At 42.6% G+C, this 19,964-nt stretch overlaps 1 pseudogene; it reads left to right on the top strand.

Moving 5' to 3' along the window:
* The first annotated feature begins 993 nt into the window (after nt 1–993).
* On the top strand, nt 994–16,382 carry LOC123946494 (annotated as a pseudogene).
* Nucleotides 16,383–19,964: the final 3,582 nt, after the last annotated feature.

Raw genomic sequence — 19,964 nt, 5'->3', positions numbered from 1 at the left:
ACCTCATTAAGAGCTTTTTGATTTCAACTTGGTTAGATTTTAGTTCTTTAATTTCTCCAGAAAGGGCTTTTATATCTCCAGAGAGCGTTTCTCTACTATCTTACATGCCTTTTTCGAGCCCGGCTAGAACCTTCAGAATCGTCATTCTGAACTCTAGATCTGACATATTACCAATATCTGTGTTGATTAGGTCCCTAGCCTTCGGTACTGCCTCTTGTTCTTTTGTTTTTGGTGATATTTTCCGCCTTGTCATTTTATCCAGATAAGAGGATATGAAGGATCAAATAAAATACTTAAAGGTTGGCAAAGACCCCAGAAAAATTCGCTGTAACCAAATCAGAAGAGACCCCAAATTGTGGGGTGGAGAAAGGGGATAAAAAGAGGTTCAAAAAAAAAAAGAAAAAAAATTTAAAAAATAAAACAAATAAAGAAAAAATATAAAAAAGAAAGAAAAAATATATATTTTAGATAAACTAGTTAAAAAACGCTAAAAAAGATAAGGGTAAAAGTTATAAAAAAATTTAGCAGAAGAAGAAAAAAGAAAGAAGAACAGAAACAAAAAAAAAATTGAATTAACTGCAAGACTAAAGAATCCTGGGAAGAAAGCCATGAGTTCCGTGCTTTGCTTTCTCCTCCTCTGGAATTCCGCTGCTGTCCTAGGTATTGAACCTGCTTTCCTTGATAAATGAACTTCATCCTGGCTGGATATTTTGTTGATCTTCTGGGGGAGGGGCCTGTTGTAGTGACTCTCAAGTGTCTTTGCCTGAGGCGGAACTGCACCTCCCTTACCGGGGGCCAGACTAAGTAATCTGCTTGGGTTCGCTTTTCAGAGCTTTTGTTCCCTGAATGCTTTCTGTAGAGTTCTGGAGGACAGGAATGAAAATGTTGGCCTCCCAGTCTCCGGCCCAGAGAAGCCAAGAGCCTGGGGCCCCACTCCTCAGTGCGCCCCCAGAGAACAGCACCCAATCACTCCCATATCCCCAGCCTCCAGCCATGCTCCCAGCTCACCCAGTCCGTGACCAGTTCAAGGTAACCCCGAGCTGAGAGTTCAGTCCTCGGCTCTGTCTCTGTAGCCAGCTTCTCCATTCTAATACCTGTAAGCTCTGCGACACTCTGACACCCCCGAACCTTCTGTGACCCTGCGGGACGTGGGGCCACGTTGACCTCGCATGGGCTTCACTTCGGTTTAGCCTCTGGAGCAATGTCCCTCAGTGGAACAGACTTTTAAAAGTCCTGATTTTGTGCTCCGTTGCTCCACCACTTGCCGGGAGCCAGCCCCTTCCCCCGTGGTCTATCTTCCTGTCGTTTTAGATTCACTTCTCCACCAGTCCTACCTTTCAGAAAGTGGTTGATTTTCTGTTTCTAGAATGGCTGTTCTTCTTCTCTTCAATCTCCCGTTGGATTTGTACGTGTTTGCAATGTTTAGATAAGGTATCGAGCTGATCTCCTGCTACCAGATGTAGTCTCAGCCTGCTACTTCTCTGCCATCTTGACTCCTCCAATACAAGGGATTTTAACACAAGTTTTCTCCCAGAGAGCAGGATCATGAGTGAATTTTAGTTTTGAAAAATTCTTTCTCTAGTTTCCATTTTTCTACAATGCATATGTACTACACTTATCACAAGACATCAGACCTTAAATATATATATATATATATACATGTTTTTTAAATATATATTTTAAAGTTTTATTTATTCATTTGAGAGTTAGTGAGAGAAAATATAAGTGGGTGGAGGGGAAGAGGCAGAGGGAGAAGCTGACTCCCCAATGGGACCACAGGATCAGGACCTGAGCCGAAGGCAGATGCTTAACTGACTGAGCCACCCAGACACCCCCAAACATGTGTTCATATATGAAAATTATAAATGCTGAGCTGGAATATACACAAGGGGCCATAGAAGGCTGAATGTTCCAGCAGAACTGACAGGTCTCTTCATTTTTGGGCAATTTGTCATCAGGACCGTTAACCCTGCTTCCCCCAGCAGAGTATCCTGGTGCCTGTCTCCCTCTCCTGTGGCTGCACACATGCCCTGGGGAGAAGTTCCACCTGCAGCATGCCTGCCCTTGCCAGAGTCTTACTGTCTTTCTCCCCAGGTAGGGCGAGAGCGCTCTGCTCACAGGAAGGGTGGCTGTCCACTCTTTTCCTCTTCTTTGCAGACAGCCCTGCACAAGTGAGGTGCTCAAGGAGTGTGCAAAGTTTTGTGGGTTGATATTTCTTCACTTCATGCTAGGTAATTACCCCAGGCCTCTTGACATTTCTCAACCAGAACAATTCTGTAAGTGGTGATTTTATCCTTTCATCTTCTGCTGGATTGATATGTATGTATCTTTGAGGTTCGAGTTCATGCTGAAAGATCACAAATCTGGGCAGCGCACACCCTGCCAGTCCGTCAGACTAGTTTAAATTATGGCTGATACTGGAAACAGGCTCGGAGAAAATACACTTGTGTCTCTTTGTGTGGAAATGATTTATAGAAAGCTTGTCTTATAGCTACAACACATAGCTAAATTATATTTGTGCTCCTAGAATTAGATTTATCCTGTTTTTCTTAATTTTTTTTTTCATGTGAGAAGACCATGATCTTTATGGGACAGATTCTAAAATTGTAATTCGGGTCCAAAGGAATGGAAATGAGTGGAGGTTTTGCTTGGGTACATGTGTGTGTGTGTGTGTGTGTGTGTGTGTGTGTGTGTGTGTGTGTGTGTGTTTCTTCCTTTCCTCCAATTTTTTTGTTTCTTTCCTCCCGCTCTGTTTCATCACAAAATACAAGAGATCAGTGGTGCTCAGCAGAAAGGCTGTGGGGATGGTCAGATGTCGTTACCTGGAGAGGTTTTTTCCTTGGGTTTGAGGGCTCACCCAAATAATCCAGGATGATCTCATCTTGAGATCCTTAAGCATACCCACAAAGACACTTTTTTCCAAACAAGGTCACTTTCACCCTTTTTGGGGGTTAGGACATAAACATACTTTTTTTTGTGTGGGTAAGCATGACTGTTGAGGGGAGAAGTTCGGGAATTCTGTTTTGAGATGTCTGTTAGACGATGTGGAAGCAGGGTCTGGAATCCTCTGGAGAGTTCAGGCCAAAGATATAACTTTGGGGATCATCAGGTTACAGAAGGAAATTAAAGTCACAAGATGGAGATTACTGGGAAAGCGGTGTGTATACAAAAGAATTGTCAAAGGAGCCTGGGCGTGAGGGAGACCCAGTGAAGGAGGCTGAGAAGGAACAGGGAGGGAAGTTGTGTGTGTGTTTTGCTGAGTCCTGTGATGCTTGGGGTCTAATAAGCTCCAAAATGAGAATCGACCTTTGGGCAGAATGGAAGATGGACGGGCTTCCAAAGAAAAGGAGAGGAGAGAAACTGGAGACAGGGAATGTACACAATTTTTTCAAACTTTGCTGCAGAAAGAATGCAGAAATGTGTGAGTGAGAGATGGAGGAAATGGCATCTTGAAGGCAGAGAGCCTCGAAGAGATGGGAACCTGACAGCAGGTTTCTATGCTAATGGTGGAAGAGGGGATCCAACAGGGTGGAAAAGAAAAGGAGAATCACTTGCACAAGGTTCTGGACTAGGCAAGACAGGAGATATGTGTCACTGCCCAAGGGGAGGGCTGGCCTTCGCTGGGAGCGCTGAACTGCCCGCATAGCTGAGACAGTCCAGGATGGGGAGAGCTGCAGGTAATGGCCAAGATGCTGGCTTCTGTTTGATGCATGAATGAATCTGACCAACTTTAAACCTTGCTCTTAAATTACTGGAATACGATCATCTCTTCTTCTCAGGGAAGAATGGCATATTGGAATCTGGGATTGATTGCAATTTCTCCTTCATATAATGAAAGAGTTTGGGGGCACCTGGCTAGCTCAGTTGGTGGAGCATGAAATGCTTGGTCTCAGGATGTGAGCTTTGGCCTGAGCTGGGTACAGAGATTACTTAAAAATAAAATCTTTAAAAATTGGTCATAAGTGTGTACAACTCTTAAACAATTCAAGTTTCTTTGCTTTTCCTAATTTTTTTTAACTCCTCAGATAGTCTATTCTTTAAAAATCATCTTCTTTAACTTCTTACACATGTGGGGAGAAGTATTCCTCAGATGGTTTTGAAAACCATTGTGTTTCAATATTTGACTTCAAGGAAACTTTCGGTGCTTGGGGAAACATAGCACATTGCTTGAAGAGGATGGGAAAAGGTGATTTTGAAGTGGTCTTCAAAATTCCAACTTTAATAAGAATAAATACCTAATGCTGAAAGAGAAAGAAATGATCATTCTTGTAATAATGTTGGTTTCATTAGTGTTTCCATTTTTCCATTGGTCAGGGAAGTCAATAACTTTCAGGGCCTGTGTGGGTAAATGCCTTGACCTTTAAATAATCTGGTTTGGCCTGAATTTAATTTACATTTGCAGTGCCCACTTTCCACCAGGCGAGGGCGGTAAGGACTCACAGATTCACCCATGCCAGGTCCAGGAGCCCCTTTTCTCAGAAGCAGAAAGATGGAGAATCCCTTTCCTTTACCTACCAGGAAACTGCACGACTGGACCACAGAAGCGGGGATAGAAAACAGAAAAGATTGCATGATTCAGCATCCAATGGGGGCACCTAAAACACTGGTCACAGGAAGCGAAAGTTGGAAACTTAACTTTATGTACAAAATTAGGTAAACAAAACCCCCAGAAGATAACCCCACAAATACTCTTTTTCTTCCAGTGGTTAGAAGATTAATCACATTTACCCCCCTTTTCCTCCTAACCTCTGTTCCTGTTACTAGCTTGAAAAATGGAATAAGATCAAACTAGTGGTCACCCAAGAAGACGTCAAGTTGGCGTACCAGGAGGCGATGATGAACATGGCGAGGCTTAACAGAACAGGTATTGGGGTGGGAGTGCTCATCTGGTTATGGAGCGGTAACTTGCTCAGGGCCCCACAGTGCTTTAGTGGGGACCCGGGGTTTTAAACTACCACTTACAATGCATTCAAGTATTATTATCTGTCATCTCTGAACAGTTAAGTAAGAGATTGAGGCTATTCCATAGTCTTTATGCACGGTAAGTGAGTGAATGCTTTGGTACTACACTAAGTTTCAGAAGCAGATTAAGATGAAACAGGAAAGTTCAAGAACCACAATTCATCTTCTAGAAAGCAGCAAGGCTTGCCAAGGGAATTACTTGATATAGTTCAAGCATCTTATACTCCCTCCCCCCTTTTTTGACTTTCATATGGATGTAGAAAATATCAGGCATATTGTGTAATTAAGAAGGAAGCTCTTCTCCTGGGTCTTTGAAGTCCTGACCTCTGACATGCCAGAGGAAGTGTTTCTAGAAAAGCATCTGTGCAAATGATTTGGAAGCGAACCAGCATGTAGAATGTCAGCTTCCAGAGGGCAGGGATTTCCACTGGTTTTGTTCACTGTGGTGGCCCCAGCGCTTCGAAGAACGAGGGACTCATTCTCACTGTAGGTCTTCGTTAAATATGGACTGGATGAGTTCACTTTGTATACCATGTGCTAGCTTTCTTTATGATACTTCACAGACCTTTTTTTCATAATCATGAGAACGTGAACTTGTTTCTCCCCTTTGCCCGAGAGGAAATGCATTAATACGGGCAGATCCTGTTCTCAGACCCAAAACTGTATAACTATAAACACAGCTCTTTCTGTAGTACCACATTTCATCAATGTTGATAAGCTCAGTGATGGAAATTATTATGATTTTTTTTCTGGAAATACCAGTTTTCTTTCTCATCATTATTGCCATGTTGTATTTAAGGATGTGGGTTGGGTGACATTTTATTTTGTAACTTGAAAAATGAAGTTCAGAAATCTTTTCCTTAAAAAGGTCACTTTTGGGGGCACCTGGGTGGCTCAGTTGGTTGAGCATCAGGCTCTCAATCTCAGCTCAGGTCTTGATCTCAGGGTCGTGAATTCAAGCCCTGCACTGAGCTCCATGCAGGGCATGGAGCCTACTTTAAAAACAAAAAACAAAAACACTCTTTGTTTAGTTTTTCTGGGTTCACTAAGCCGCCAACCAGAAATGGATTTGAATGTGAGGCGCCTGGGTGATTCGGAGGGTTAAGAGTCCGACTGTTGATTTCAGCTTACATCACGGTCTCTCAGGGTCATGGATCGAGCCCCGAGTTAGGCTCCTTGCTGGGTGTGGAGCCTGCTTGAGATCCTGCCTCTCTTAAAAAAAAAAAAAAAGAAATGCATTTGAATGGATTTTCTCTGCCTTATTCCCTCTATTCTTCGCCTTTCTCCAAATGATTTTGAACGAAATGTATATAATACTTAACCGTGGAGTCTTTGGTTATTTAAAAGAAGAAGAAATGTTAGGGTTGATTAGCAGATCTGAAAAGATCTTGATGACTGACACTCTGATTTTAAAGGTACTTAAAAATGTGAGAACATTTTTTTTTCCAGTATTTGCCTTTCCCTTCTTAAGTTAAATTTTTTTATGAGATCCCAAGTTGATACAAAAGAACTTTATAAAATCTGTGCAGGGCTTCAGGATCAGCAGTGCAGCACCATCTGGTATGAGAAACAGAGTCTGGCCTTGGAAGCCCAGAGGTACCCCTCCCACACTCAGCTCCGGGACTGCTGCCGGGGTGGGGCGGGGCGGGGTGGGAGCAGCTACTGCTCTGAATTTCATGTTCATTCTCTGCACTGTAAAGTCTTCATCGCAGAGACTTCTATCTTTAAGCAATTAGTTTTTAAATTTTTGCTTATTTGAATCCTACCTGTGTGTTTTTCTTGCTGTTTTGTTCCTGAGCATTACTCCTGGTGTGTGTACTTGTGTTTAATTCATTTTCTCCACTGTATACTTTTCCACTTCATGACTGACTTATATGGTCTGTTGCTGGTGGCCATTCATTCCTGCTGAGAACATTCTAGGCCAGGGCTTCTGGGATACTACGTGTAAGAGGTCAGCGGTGCTGTGGCTTTTGTGGCCGGCGCTCACTGTTTCCGGGGGGCCTACACACGATGGCATCCAGTGATCCGCTGCATTCAGAAAATGTCTGTAATGTGTTTTTTCTTCCTACTTATTGTATATATATATTTTACTGTAATAATATGACAGGCGGATTATAGAAGTTCTTAGAAAATGAAAAAAGGAGAGAAGAAACTTTTTCCATAGTCTCACCATCCAAAACACCTTCTCTTACTGTATATTTGTGTTTCCTTCTAGGGTTTTTTTTTTCCTCTGGTTGATAGGGGCTTTCTGTATCATTGCTTTATTGTTCATGTTCTCAGCTAGTAGTTATCATACATTTTATTTGTATTCGAGTCTGCTTTTTGAGTTCTTTTTTTCACATTATATAACCCTAGGACACAGTTTTTAATGACTGGATGGTCTACCAAAGAGGTACACCATAATTTACCTTTTGCTCACTCCTGAATAGTTTTTTGGGGCATCAGATTTTTCCATAGTTTGTTTTCTGCATTCCAGGAATATTTCTTTGGCCCTATTCCAAAGTGAAATCGTAATTCATTAATTCTTTGTCCCCTGATGCTCTCTTCACGTACCACCAAGGCTTTTCCTTTCTATTCCTGTGCCATTTAAACTGTACAAGGAGTCTTTTTCCCTTTTCTGATTCTTTAAGGTAAGTCGTTTAACAGTAAGGGATTTGTAATGGATTAATTTTTATTTGCAGTAATTTTCAAATTTTCAGTTTCCTTGTATTTGAGCATTTAAGATTCCCTGTCCTTACTTTTTGTGCACAGCTGGTAGTGACAATATGGCAGAAGCTTATGGGGGAGTATTTGATCATATGTAGCAAATTATGTGTACATTTATTTTGACCTAAGCAGTCCTACTTCTATAACTGCCTCAAAGCTGCAGTGGCCAAAATATGAAATGGCATGTCTATAAGACTATGCATTGAAGCACCGATTATAATTGCAAAAAAGGGGAACAATCTACATGTCCACCAGTAGGTTACAGAGTGTTTGGTTGTGTTAAGTTGTCTAGTCTGTGTGTTCACTGTGGAATACTATACAGCCATGAAAGGAAAGCAGGCTCTTTATTCCTGGATGCTCTAAGATACAATCAAACAAGAAAGGGACAGAAGAACATATATGGTCTGCTACATTTTGTGCATTCTTATGTGAATAATATGTATTTTATACTTTCACAAAGGAACAATGGGAAAATGAATCATGAATAAAAATAGCCATGTAGGGGCACCTGGGTGGCTCAGTGGGTTAAACCCTTCAGCTCAGGTCATGATCTCAGGGTCCTCAGATTGAGCCCCACATCGGGCTCTCTGCTCAGCAGGGAGCCTGCTTCCCCCTCTATCTGCCTGCCTCTCTGCCTACTTGTGATATCTCTCTCTGTCTTTGTCTCTATCTCTCTCTCTCTGTTAAATAAATAAATGAAATATTTAAAAAAAAAAGTTCCATGTAAGAGGAGATAGAACTCTCTGTAGTTTGCCTTCAAAATGAATGTTTTCTATGGTTAAATATTATGTAAAAAATAGCATTGCTTACAATTCTAAACCAGTTTTTTTTTTTTTAAAGCTGCCTAACATACTAAATTAGTGGCAAAACCACTGGGGGAAGAATTATTTCAAGTCACTTTGAGCCTGCTATTTTCAATGTGTATCCTTGGGACAAAAACCCAAAAAGAAATCTCATTGTATTCACCGGGCTTGCGTTTGTGAGAATATTGATTTGTTTTGAGAGAGAGAGAGCCATCAGCAGGTGAGAGGGGCAGAGGGAGAGGGAGAAGCAAACTCCCCACTGAGCAGGGAGCCCAACAGGCTTTGATCCTAGGACCCCAGGATCATGACCTGAGTCAAAGGCAGATGCTCAACTGACTGAGCCACTCAGGCACCCCCGAAAGCAAGTAAGTTAATACAGTTTAGAAGAAAAGATTTGAAGAATAAAAAGAAGACTGAAGAAGTTAAGTTAAAGACTATAATCTTTACTTTGGAATTATCAGTATGAACTCAGGACTATTCCCCCCCCCCCCAAATATGTTTATCTCTAAGCCTAGAAGCGATAATAAGCCTGTAGTAATGAACTTCTAGAGCCCAGATTCTAATCTGAAAATTAACATTTCCACGAAAAAGTGCCAGCACTCCCGGGGGAAACGGCTGATTCCAGCTCTGGGAAAGGAAGTGCAGAAGATAAGGCTGGGACCTCCTGTGCCTGAAAGTAACGGAGGTGTCAACTAACAGGGTCATGTCACTGCACCGGAACTTGGGGAGGCTCCCACCAATCCAGCGGGGAGAGGGGCCATGTGGACATCAGCAAGAAGAGTGACTGAAGCCAGCTGAAGCACATACCTAAACATCAGTGAAACCATAACAATAATTAACATTTTGGGCCGCCACCTTTGGAAGTTGCTAGAACACCAATGCATCCTGAAAATAAAAATCAATCACACATTTCACCTTTCTTGTATGGGCTGTACTTCGGGAAGTCCAAATAATTGTTTTTTAAACTCTTTAGAATAATCACTTCTCATAAATGCAGGAAGAGTGATTGAATCACACACTTGCCACTTTTGCTGCCCACTTTGATTTAAGGAATCTCAACAAGCATTAACAGCTGCTAAAACCGTTAGGCGAAGGGTTCGGGTAGAGGTGACAAGTGCTCCTTATCCCCACCAATGAAGTACTCTTGCCAGAAAAAAGAACTTGAATCTATCTCATCAGGGAGGACAGCCAAATCCAGAATGCAGGAAATTCTACTGACTCCATTTCCATAACAAAGAGGGCGTCTGGGAGAAAAGGGGAAGCTTAAAAATTCAGAGGTTTAAGAGAGATCTGTTACATACAATATTAATTGCATTGGAATAACAGTGGTATTGTGGTTAAGACATATTTGATACGTAACTCCTTAAGAGCTACATATCAAAATATTTACAGGTGAAGTAGTAGGACTAGGGTTTGCTTTAAAGTGAGCCACCCCTTGGGCGCCTGAGTGGCTCAGTGAGTTAAACCTCTGCCTTCAGCTCAGGTCATATTAGGGTCCTGGGATCGAACCCCACATTGGGATCTCTGCTCAGCGGGGAGCCTGCTTTCTCCCCCGTTCTCTCTGCCTGCCTCTCTGCTTACTTGTGATCTCTCTCTCTGTGTCAAATAAATAAATAAATAAAATAAAGTGATCCATCCTCCTTTCTGACATCCCCAAACAAGTAGTCCAGAAGAGAGGGAACCCTAGTGGAAAGGTGGTAGTCGATGAAGCTGGGTGTTGTGTGGCACACAGGAGTTTGTTAGAATGTACTATTCTTCTCGGCTTCTGTGTTTCGTTAAAATTTCCATAGGAAATGTTAGCAGCAGTAGTTTCCTTTGCAGGGACAAGGTGGTGATGATACCTAAAAATGGAATCCCTGTTACTGACTAGGATTCAGCATGTCCATTTGTATCCTCTGGGCCTCTAAGCTCACCCAAGATGACACCAGGAAGAGCTTCTGAAGTGCAGGTCTTGGCTTCTTCCCCCACTGCCGTGGGGCAAATGCATTAATAGAATGGGATGTCTGCTTGCGTAACTACCACGATGGACCAGAAAATGTCAAGTCTTCTCTCCACCTCTGTGGTTGAGAATGTTGGACTACAAAGAGAATATTTACCAAAAAACCACATTCCCTCCAGGGTATTCCTGTAAATGTAGGATGTATTTCATTTCATGAGAAAGAGATACTTAATTTTCAAAAAACTAGACTTTCAGTTACTCCCCCCAAAGTGAAATACTTGAGTATGAATCTAACCAGTATGTGCACGCTCCATATGAGGAAAACTGCAAAACTGACGGCAGAAGTCAGAGGATGTAAATAATGGAGAAGTATTCCAGGTGCAGGGATAGAAAGCCTCAATATTGTCAAGATGTCACTTCTTCCCAACCTGGTGTATGGATTCAGTGTAGTCGCATTCAGAATCCTAGCCAGTTATTACTGATTCTGAGGGGTTCTTTGTTTGTTTTTTTAAGAACTTATTTATTTGAGAGAGAGAGATTGAGAGAATGAATGGGAGGAGGGGCAGAGGGAGAAGCAGGCTCCCTGCTGAACAAGGAGCCCAATGCGAACCTTGATCCCAGGACCCTGGGATCATGACTTGACCTGAAGGCAGATGCTTAACCCACTGAGCCACCCAGGCACCCCTGATTCTGAGTTTATATACAGAGGGGAAAGATTCAGAACAGCCAACACAGTGTTGAGCATTTGGAGGACAGATACCAAAGAGTAGTTTCAAGACACTGTAAGCTACAGTGTGATATTGGTCTGAGAATAGTAGATGTATTGGTGGAACAGAATACACAGTCCAGAGATGGACCCACATGAATTGTAGTTTGATCTTTGACAGAGGAAACGTAGTTCAGTGGAGAAAGGATCATCCTTTCAACAAACGGCTCAGAACAACTGGCCATTCACAGGCAGAAATCCAAGTCAGTGACCTTACACTTCTAATAAAAACTAACTCAAAATGGATCATAGGCCCAAACTCTTAAATTTCTAGAAGGTAACCTCGGAGAAGATGTAGGTGACCTTAGGTTTAGTGATGACTTTTTTAGATACAGCACTGAAAGCATGATCCATTAAAGAAAAAATTGACAAATTGGACTTTATAAAAAACTTCTCCGTGAAAGACACTAAGAAAGGAGACCAGCCACAGACTGGGAGAAAGTCCTTATACCACACATAATAATACAATAAACACTAATACGATCCAGCAGTCATGCTCCTTGGTATTTACCAAACTGAACTGAAACCTCTCCACCCGGAAACCTGCACACGATGTTTGTCCTAGCTTTATTCATATTTGCCAAGACTTGGAAGCAACCAAGAAGTCCTTCAGCAGGTGAATGGGTAAGTAAACAGGTCCGTCCAGACAATGGAATATTATTCAGTTCTAAAAAGAAATGAGCTATCAAGCCATAAAAGACGTGGAGGAAACTTAAAAGCATCTTTCTGAGTGAAAAATGCCAATCTGAAAAGAGAAAATATTCTGATTCCAGTTCTGGTATTTTGGAAAAGGCACTACTGTGGAGACAGTTGGAAGATTAGTGGTTGCCAGGAGTTGGGGAGAGGGGTGGGATGAGCACAGGATTCCTATGGTAGTGAAATTAGTGTATATGATACTGTAATCATGGGTCCACATCGTACACTCATCAGCACCCAGAGATTGTACAGCATCAAAAGTGGGTGTTTATGTAAACTATGAACTTCACTTAATAATGCATCATTATTAATGTAATGGCTTGGATCCCTTGTAACAGGTGTAGATGTTAATAATGGGAAAAGAGGGGGCACCCGGGTGGCTCAGTGGGTTAAGCGTCTGCCTTTGGCCCAGGTCATGATCTCAGGGTCTTGGGATTGAACCCCACATAGGGCTCTCTGCTCAGCGGGGAGCTTGCTTCTTCCTCTCTCTCCTCCTGCCTCTCTGCCTACTCTGATCTTTCTATCTGTCAAATAAATAAATAAAATCTTAAAAAAATAATAAGAATAATGGGAGAAGGCAGGACTATATGGGAACCTCTGGTAATCCTGCTCAATTTTCTTTAAACCTAAAACTAGAGAACTATTTTTTTAATTAGAAAATTAACCTTCTAGGCAAGTCACTTTTAAGAGTGCTTTGAATCATGTCTGTCTTACAAAGTCTTGTTCTTTGATTTTAGAATGGCTTAGATCTGATTCTTCCGGACAGATTTTTTTTTTTTTAAGTTTACTGGAAAATTACTGTTGATTGAAGCTGCTAATAGTTCTAAATGATTCTTGTAGAATATGAAACAAGCTTTCAGGGCACCTGGGTGGCTCAGTCAGTTAAGCATCTGCCTCCAGCTCAGGTCGTGTTCTCAGGGTCCTGGGATTGAGCCCCATGTCAGGCCCTCTCCTCAGGAGAGCGTGCTTTTCCTTCTGCCTCTCCCCATGGCTCATGCTCTCTCTCTTCTCTTGCTTTATCTCAAATAAGTAAAATCTTAAAAAAAAATCTGCATTCAAAATTTCACTCTGGTCTTTTTTTTGTTTTGTTTTAGAATTTACATTTTCATTATTCCAATATGCCACATCCCTGACAAATTTGCAATTTTGAGATCAAAGTGTGTACAATTTTGAGTTGAGGAAAGGTGGCTTTTTTGTCCATCTTCATTTATGTCAGCAGATCATAAATGGCTCCTCTCTTTTCTCTTAGCTCTAGGGCTCATACACACGTTCAATGCCCACACTGACACTGATATCACAGGCTTTGGAATTTTGGGTCATGCTCAGAACCTGGCCAAGCAGCAGAGGAACGAGGTGTCCTTCGTGATCCACAACCTTCCTGTCCTGGCCAAGATGGCTGCTGTGAGCAAGGCCTGTGGAAACATGTTTGGCCTCATGCACGGGACTTGCCCGGAGACATCAGGTGCAAGGATCCTGGGCCCAGATCTGAGGATTAAACTAGCGAGGCTAGTGGAAAGTCCCCTGACAAGGAGGAAGCCGAGTACATGAGCACGACCCCACTGTGTGTGAGGTCAGTGCTGGCAGATAACCTAGGCCTTCACATGAATGTCCTCAGCGGCCCTGGGGGCTGAGATCACCTGACTCCTGCCCGTCTGTGTGTGAGCCGGCGGCATGAAATTCTGTGGCTTTTTTTGGTGACAGGACAGGAGGGAGGGAGAATATGGGAAAATGAGTCCTTCCTCGGCTTTCCTGGGAAACTTAGCATTTGAATGAACTGTGATTCCCTATAGGTTACATTGAACATGCTATTTTTTTCCTTGAAGAAAATGTCCAAAATTGCTGTTTTAAGAATGAGATAGTATAGGTGCGCCCGGGTGGCTCAGTGGGTTAAAGCCTCTGCCTTTGGCTCAGGTCATGATCCCAGGGTCCTGGGGTCATGCCCCACACTGGGCTTTCTGCTCAGCAGGGAGCCTGCTTCCCCCCCCCCCCTGCCCCCGTCTGCTTCTCTGACTACTTGTGATCTCTGTCTGTCAAATAAATAAATAAAATCTTTAAAAAAAAAAAAAAGAATGAGATAGTATCTGATGTCTCCAGAGTGCCCTTTACCTGGACTCTTGTATTTTGCTCTGGATGTCCTCCCACTCTTTTCAATTTTTCTTATTTCTCTTTTCTTTCGAACTTTGTAGTTTCCCTACCCTAACAAAGCAGTGAAATCATCTGGGGATTTAAAAATACCAGTACCGAGACCTGACCACCAGGAAACCTGACTGTGGCAGTCTGGGGTGGGCCTGGTGTGCAGGAATTCTACCAGCACCCCAGTGGGCTTCTGGGGGTACAGCCAGAGGTGAGACCACAGAGCTCTGCCCACCCACCAGCTAGACAGGCCTGTGCTTCGCCTACAGGCTTCCCATGGCCTCTGTCCAGGAGCCTGCAGTTTCCTGTCCTGAAAACAACAACAAACCAAAATCCAGTTTCTAGTAAGAAAGTTCCAGGCGGACAGTGGGAACGGTTGGTTCTGCATCGGGCTAGAACAGTGCCCGCCACCTGGTGGGCCTGGAGTAAGTGTTGAATGAACAAACAAATAGTACCGTCAAATTCCATTTGTTTCCTTTACTCAAAAATGAGAAGTTTCTACTTTTTAATAAGTATGGATCTATATTTTTTCCTGATTGTATTATTTCTGCTTACGAATACATAAATTTTCTGTCCTAGCTAGCGACATTGCGGTGAAGGCTTTTGTAACATATTTTATGCTTTTTCTCTTTTGGAGGTGACAGAGCCAGTGACAGGACCTTTGGTACTTTGAGACATGCACTCCTTCGTGGTCTTAACTTTTAAGTTAAACAAATATATGTAGAGAAAGTCTTTTTTATAAAAGGAGGAATCCACGTAGAAAATCAAGTCAGAAAAGTTCTCTTTCGGTGTCAAGTACTTTCAGTGTGGGAAGAAGAAAGTAGCTACCACGTGTGTTACTGAGCCCTGACACCCCTCACTCGTGCACGATGTTCAGGGATTCACGAGGTCATTTTCAGAGTTTAAGGTTCACTGCGTGTGTTCCTCTAATAGAGTAAGCAGTTCACCAGGAAGCCGCACATTGCTCTACCGTGTCATCAGCGAAAAGTCCGTTGACTGAAAAGGGCGGCTCACTTAGAGGCAGAAACGGGTTGGTGGCCAGCCGGCGGTGGGGGTGGACGTGCCCTGGAAAGCCAGGGGCCGAGAAACCGCCAACAGGGCATCCCAGTAGACGATGATCCTTTCTCTCTCTTTTTCCCTTTGCCAGGAGGCCTCCTCATCTGTTACCGCGAGAGCAAGCCGCCCGGTTCTGCACAGAGATCAAGTCTCCCGAATACGGGGAAGGCCACCAAGCATGGATTATTGGGATCATGGAGAAGGGCAACCGCACGGCCAGAATCATAGACAAGCCCCGGATCATGGAAGTCGCACCGCAGGTGGCCACTCAGAACGTGAACCCCACCCTGGGGGCCACCTCTTAATCTCGACCCAAGTAGCTCTTTGGTTTTGTTTTTAAATAGATCTATTTCCTTTTTCATCATTTCAATTAAAGACTATAAACGGCCACAAAAAAATCTCATTGTGTCTACACATCTGGTGACCTTAGGTCGATTTGTGAGTGGATGCAATTAATAAAATAAAATCCATCGCCTTTTTTTCCTGTTACATTAACTGAAGATGCACCTAATCTTGAGGCAGCTTCTGAGTTGAGAATTATATTGTTATCCAATACTGTTGATTCATTTTGAATCTTTAGACACTTATCTCTTGCCGCATAGGCTCTTTTTAAAGGTGCTTTCCCGTAGCACAGACATGCCCGTCGTGGTCTCAGATAGCAGTTGGTGTCTTTCCATTTTGTGCGTATTTATCATTCTCAGTCTGGTCTTTTGTAAGTGTCTTGGATGGTATTCTGGAAAGATGGAATTGGTAAGTGACACAGTGGTATCCCATGAGTGAGAGGGTTGCATGGTTCCTTCTAGTCCTTGCTTTGTAAAGCCCAGTCTCCTCATTCGAGAGTGTCTCTTTGGACCCAGGACATTTCCCCAGTAGTGTGTTCAGTTCAGCAAGGCAAGTGCTTAACTCTGCATGGAAAGCACTTTGAAGACAAAAAAAGAAAGCTAGTTTCTTTTTTTTGTAGCCTTCCTAATATTTACAGTAATACTATTCACTGTTTTCTTTATGGACAGCAAGCAAGGATCCTTACTGCAATGTAATTAGATGTTCGCTAGTGCAACAAGGAATCAGCCTTCCGGAAGGGGGTTTATGTATAATACTCATTTACAATTCAGTCTATTATTAACTACACAAATAATTTTGAAATATAATCAATAATAAAGACTGTTCTGTGGATGGTAGTGGTTACTACATTTTATACTTTGTATAGTGATTTCAATCTTTTTGTTTTCCTGAACTCAGCAGTTCTTTAGCCGAATTCTTAGCATTATTTGTCCTTGGCGCCAGTACGTTTTTGTGCACGCTTTTTGTGATCTGTGTTAAAAATCTGCGTTGCCAACGTCGCAGCTCGAACTGAAACTTGTTATTCAAATAAATATTTAATTTTTTTTATTGTTCTTGTATAATCAGATGCCCCCTTTAGTATCATTTGAGAAGTGTTGGGAGGGTTTTGGCTAAAAGTACAATTTATTGGGGAAAACTAGATTTTAGTTTTATAAAACTTTTAAGTCTTTCATGGGACCTATATTTTCTTGAATTAAATTTTGTAGTGCTAGAACAAATAGACGATCTAAAAAGGTGTTTATCTGTGTTACTTAAAAACAGAGGCTTCCTTCTATTTTAACCCACTAAACCATAAGGAGGGATCATGGTCAGTAAGCAGTGCGCTAACTCCTCGAGTGTCCGCCTGAGGGAAGCAGCCACCCGCCCTGCGAGTCTCTGATGCCTCCTGCGCCCGGGCACCAAAGCCGTGACGACACATCTTCTTGCCAAAGGAAGCCACCCCTGTGGAGAGGACACCCCCGAAGAGGTTTCCCTTTGGATGCGCCCTCCGTCAGGAGCCAGAAGGCAGCCTTTTGGCAAGTGTAGCTGGATCTCAAGCCAAAAGTACAGTGTGCGGGACCCAAAAGGCTGCTTCGGAACGGACATTCGTTGGACGTTTTCTAGGGATTTATACAGATGTTGGTCCTCAAAAGCTAAAGACCAGTGGTCGACAAAAATAAAATGTGTTGGAAACCTCTGAGTAAGGTGAACAGACTGTTGGGCTTTTTTTTTTTTTTAAATTTCACTAGTGATGACTAACTCTGAATTCTTTTTAATGTTGATCGTGTCTTGAATGCTGATTTCCTCAGTGGCAAGCCTGCTGAGAGGAAGGGAGCTAAGCAGATTATGCACCCGAAGATTTGTATTTAGAAAATGCTGGGTACCTGGTGGTCTGGGTAATTCCTGTGATCCCGAGGGGGAAGAACGGGTCTCTAAAGTGGGGTTTCCCAGAGAGCATTCCAGATCACCTGCCTTAGCATCAGCTGGGGCTGCTTGTCACAAGAACATTCTCCAGTCACGCCACAGACGTGCAGAGTCTGAGCTTGGGTGGTCTAGGGAATCCGACCTGGACACACACCCCCAATGTGGCCAAGCGTGCCAAAGTTAGGTACCAAGGGCCAGGAGAGGCCAAGGAGGGAGGACAGTGGAGTTGCTCTCATAGTGCACTTGTCCTGGAATTGTTCTTTCCCATTTTGAATACGCTGGGGATTGACATCTGGGCCCAACAAAACACACAAAAAAACCCCACGTTATTTTGAAAGTTTCTTGAATCAAGTGATGCATCTTTGACTTCTAGCAAAATCTGTGTAAGGTATCTTAAAATTTGGTGAGTAGTTAATAGACAATTATTTGGCTTCCTGGTAGTACTTTCAAACTTCACAATGATCTCGGTATAGTGATTTATTTTCTTTAAATCCTATGGTGTAGCTGCATCCAAAAATACAGCTTGTTAAAATGTACCGAATTTTTATTTTATTTTATTTCCTTTCAGCGTAACAGTATTCATTGTTTTTGCACCACACCCAGTGCTCCATGCAACACGTGCCCTCCCCAATACCCACCACCTGGTTCCTCCAACCTCCCACCCCCTGCCCCTTCAAAACCCTCAGGTTGTTTTTCAGAGTCCATAGTCTCTCATGGTCATCTCCCCTTCCAATTTCCCTCAACTCCCTTCTCTCCATCTCCCCATGTCCTCCATGTTATTTGTTATGCTCCACAAATAAGTGAAACTATATGATACTTGACTCTCTCTGCTTGACTTATTTCACTCAGCATAATCACTTTCAGTCCCGTCCATGTTGCTACAAAAGTTGGGTATTCATCCTTTCTGATGGAGGCATAATACTCCATAGTGTATATGGACCACATCTTCCTTATCCATTTGTCCATTGAAGAGCATCTTGGTTCTTTACACAGTTTGGTAACCGTGGCTATTGATGCTATAAACATTGGGGTAAAGATGGCCCTTCTTTTGTTTTTTTAATTTTAATTAATTTATTTTTTCAGCATAACAGTATTCATTGCTTTTGCCACACACCCAGTGCTCCATGCAATACGTGCACTCCCTATTACCCACCACCTGGTTCCCCCAACCTCCCACCCCCGCCCCTTCAAAACCCTCAGGTTGTTTTTCAGAGTCCATAGTCTCTCATGGTTCACCTCCCCTTCCAATTTCCCTCAACTCCCTTCTCCTCTCTATCTCCCAATGTCCTCCATGTTCTTTGTTATGCTCCACAAATAAGTGAAACCATATGATACTTGACTCTCTCTGCTTGACTTATTTCACTCAGCATAATCACTTCCAGTCCCATCCATGTTGCTACAAAAGTTGGGTATTAATCCTTTTTTTTTTTAATAAACATATAATGTATTTTTATCCCCAGGGGTACAAGTCTGTGAATCATCATGTTTACACATTTCACAGCACTCACGATAGCACATACCCTCCCCAATGTCCATAACCCCCTCCCCGCTCCCAATCCCACCTCCCCCCAGCAACCCCCAGTTTGTTTTGTGAGATTAAGAGTCATTTATGGTTTGTCTCCCTCCCAATCCCATACTATGCAACCATCAAAAGAAATGAAATCTTGCCATTTGCGACGATGTGGATGGAACTAGAGGGTATCATGCTTAGTGAAATAAGTCAATCGGAGAAAGACAACTATCATATGATCTCCTTGATATGAGGACATGTACCGAATTTTTTTACATACAGTCTGAAAAGGCGGGACCCTGGTGAGCTCAATTATCCTTCGGGCCACAGGAGTGACTTCCCAAGAATATCCAAGCTTAGCTTGTTATTTGCACAGGCTGTGTGGAAACACGGACTGTCCAGTATTTCTTTCCAGGAAGAGACTCTAAAATACTGTGTAAGCAATATGTACTTTTTGGGCAATATTTTTTGAACTAGTACTCTCTAGTCTCCCAAGCTCAGCATGCCTTATGATGAATAAATGTGAGTGTTTAAGTTCTGATTTTAGATGAATGAGCCAGCAGTTTCAATCTGAATTTAGCGTTGCCTTTAAAAGAGTTAAATCTGAATTCTAAGTTTTACAGTTCTGCATAAAGAGAGACAGAATAGCTATACTATACTCCTAGTACTACTGTATTTTATTTTCAGAAGTAATAAAGCAAGCACAAATAATGATGCTTCAGATAACTAACTGTCATGTGTGTGCAAGTGTGTGTATACATAGAAAGATCTGGATTTCTCTCTACCTACGTCCCTGAGCTGCTCATTTCACATGCTCAGATGAGCGTTTTTCTCTAGATGAGGTATTGGTGGCCCAGATAATATAATTTTATTTTCAACGGGAAGTCGTACCTTTTCTCATAAAAAGTCAACACATGAACAATTGAAATTTTTGAACCTGCCAAGGTGCACAAGGAAAGCCAACAGATTCAAAAACCAGTTCCTTAAAGTGGAGCGTGATGAATAGCATTTTGCCTCTGGTTGAGTCTCCATGTCTTGAATGTAAACGTGGCTCAACCTAGTGAACCATAGTCTCGCTTGGCCATCCCCAAGTGAAACCATCGGTGGGACAGGGTGCCCTTGGAGGTCTAGATGTGCTCAAGAGTTTCA

The sequence above is a fragment of the Meles meles genome, chromosome 7 (assembly GCF_922984935.1).
Source record: "Meles meles chromosome 7, mMelMel3.1 paternal haplotype, whole genome shotgun sequence".
Lineage (NCBI taxonomy): Eukaryota > Metazoa > Chordata > Mammalia > Carnivora > Mustelidae > Meles > Meles meles.
This window is presented reverse-complemented; position numbering and strand designations above follow the sequence as displayed.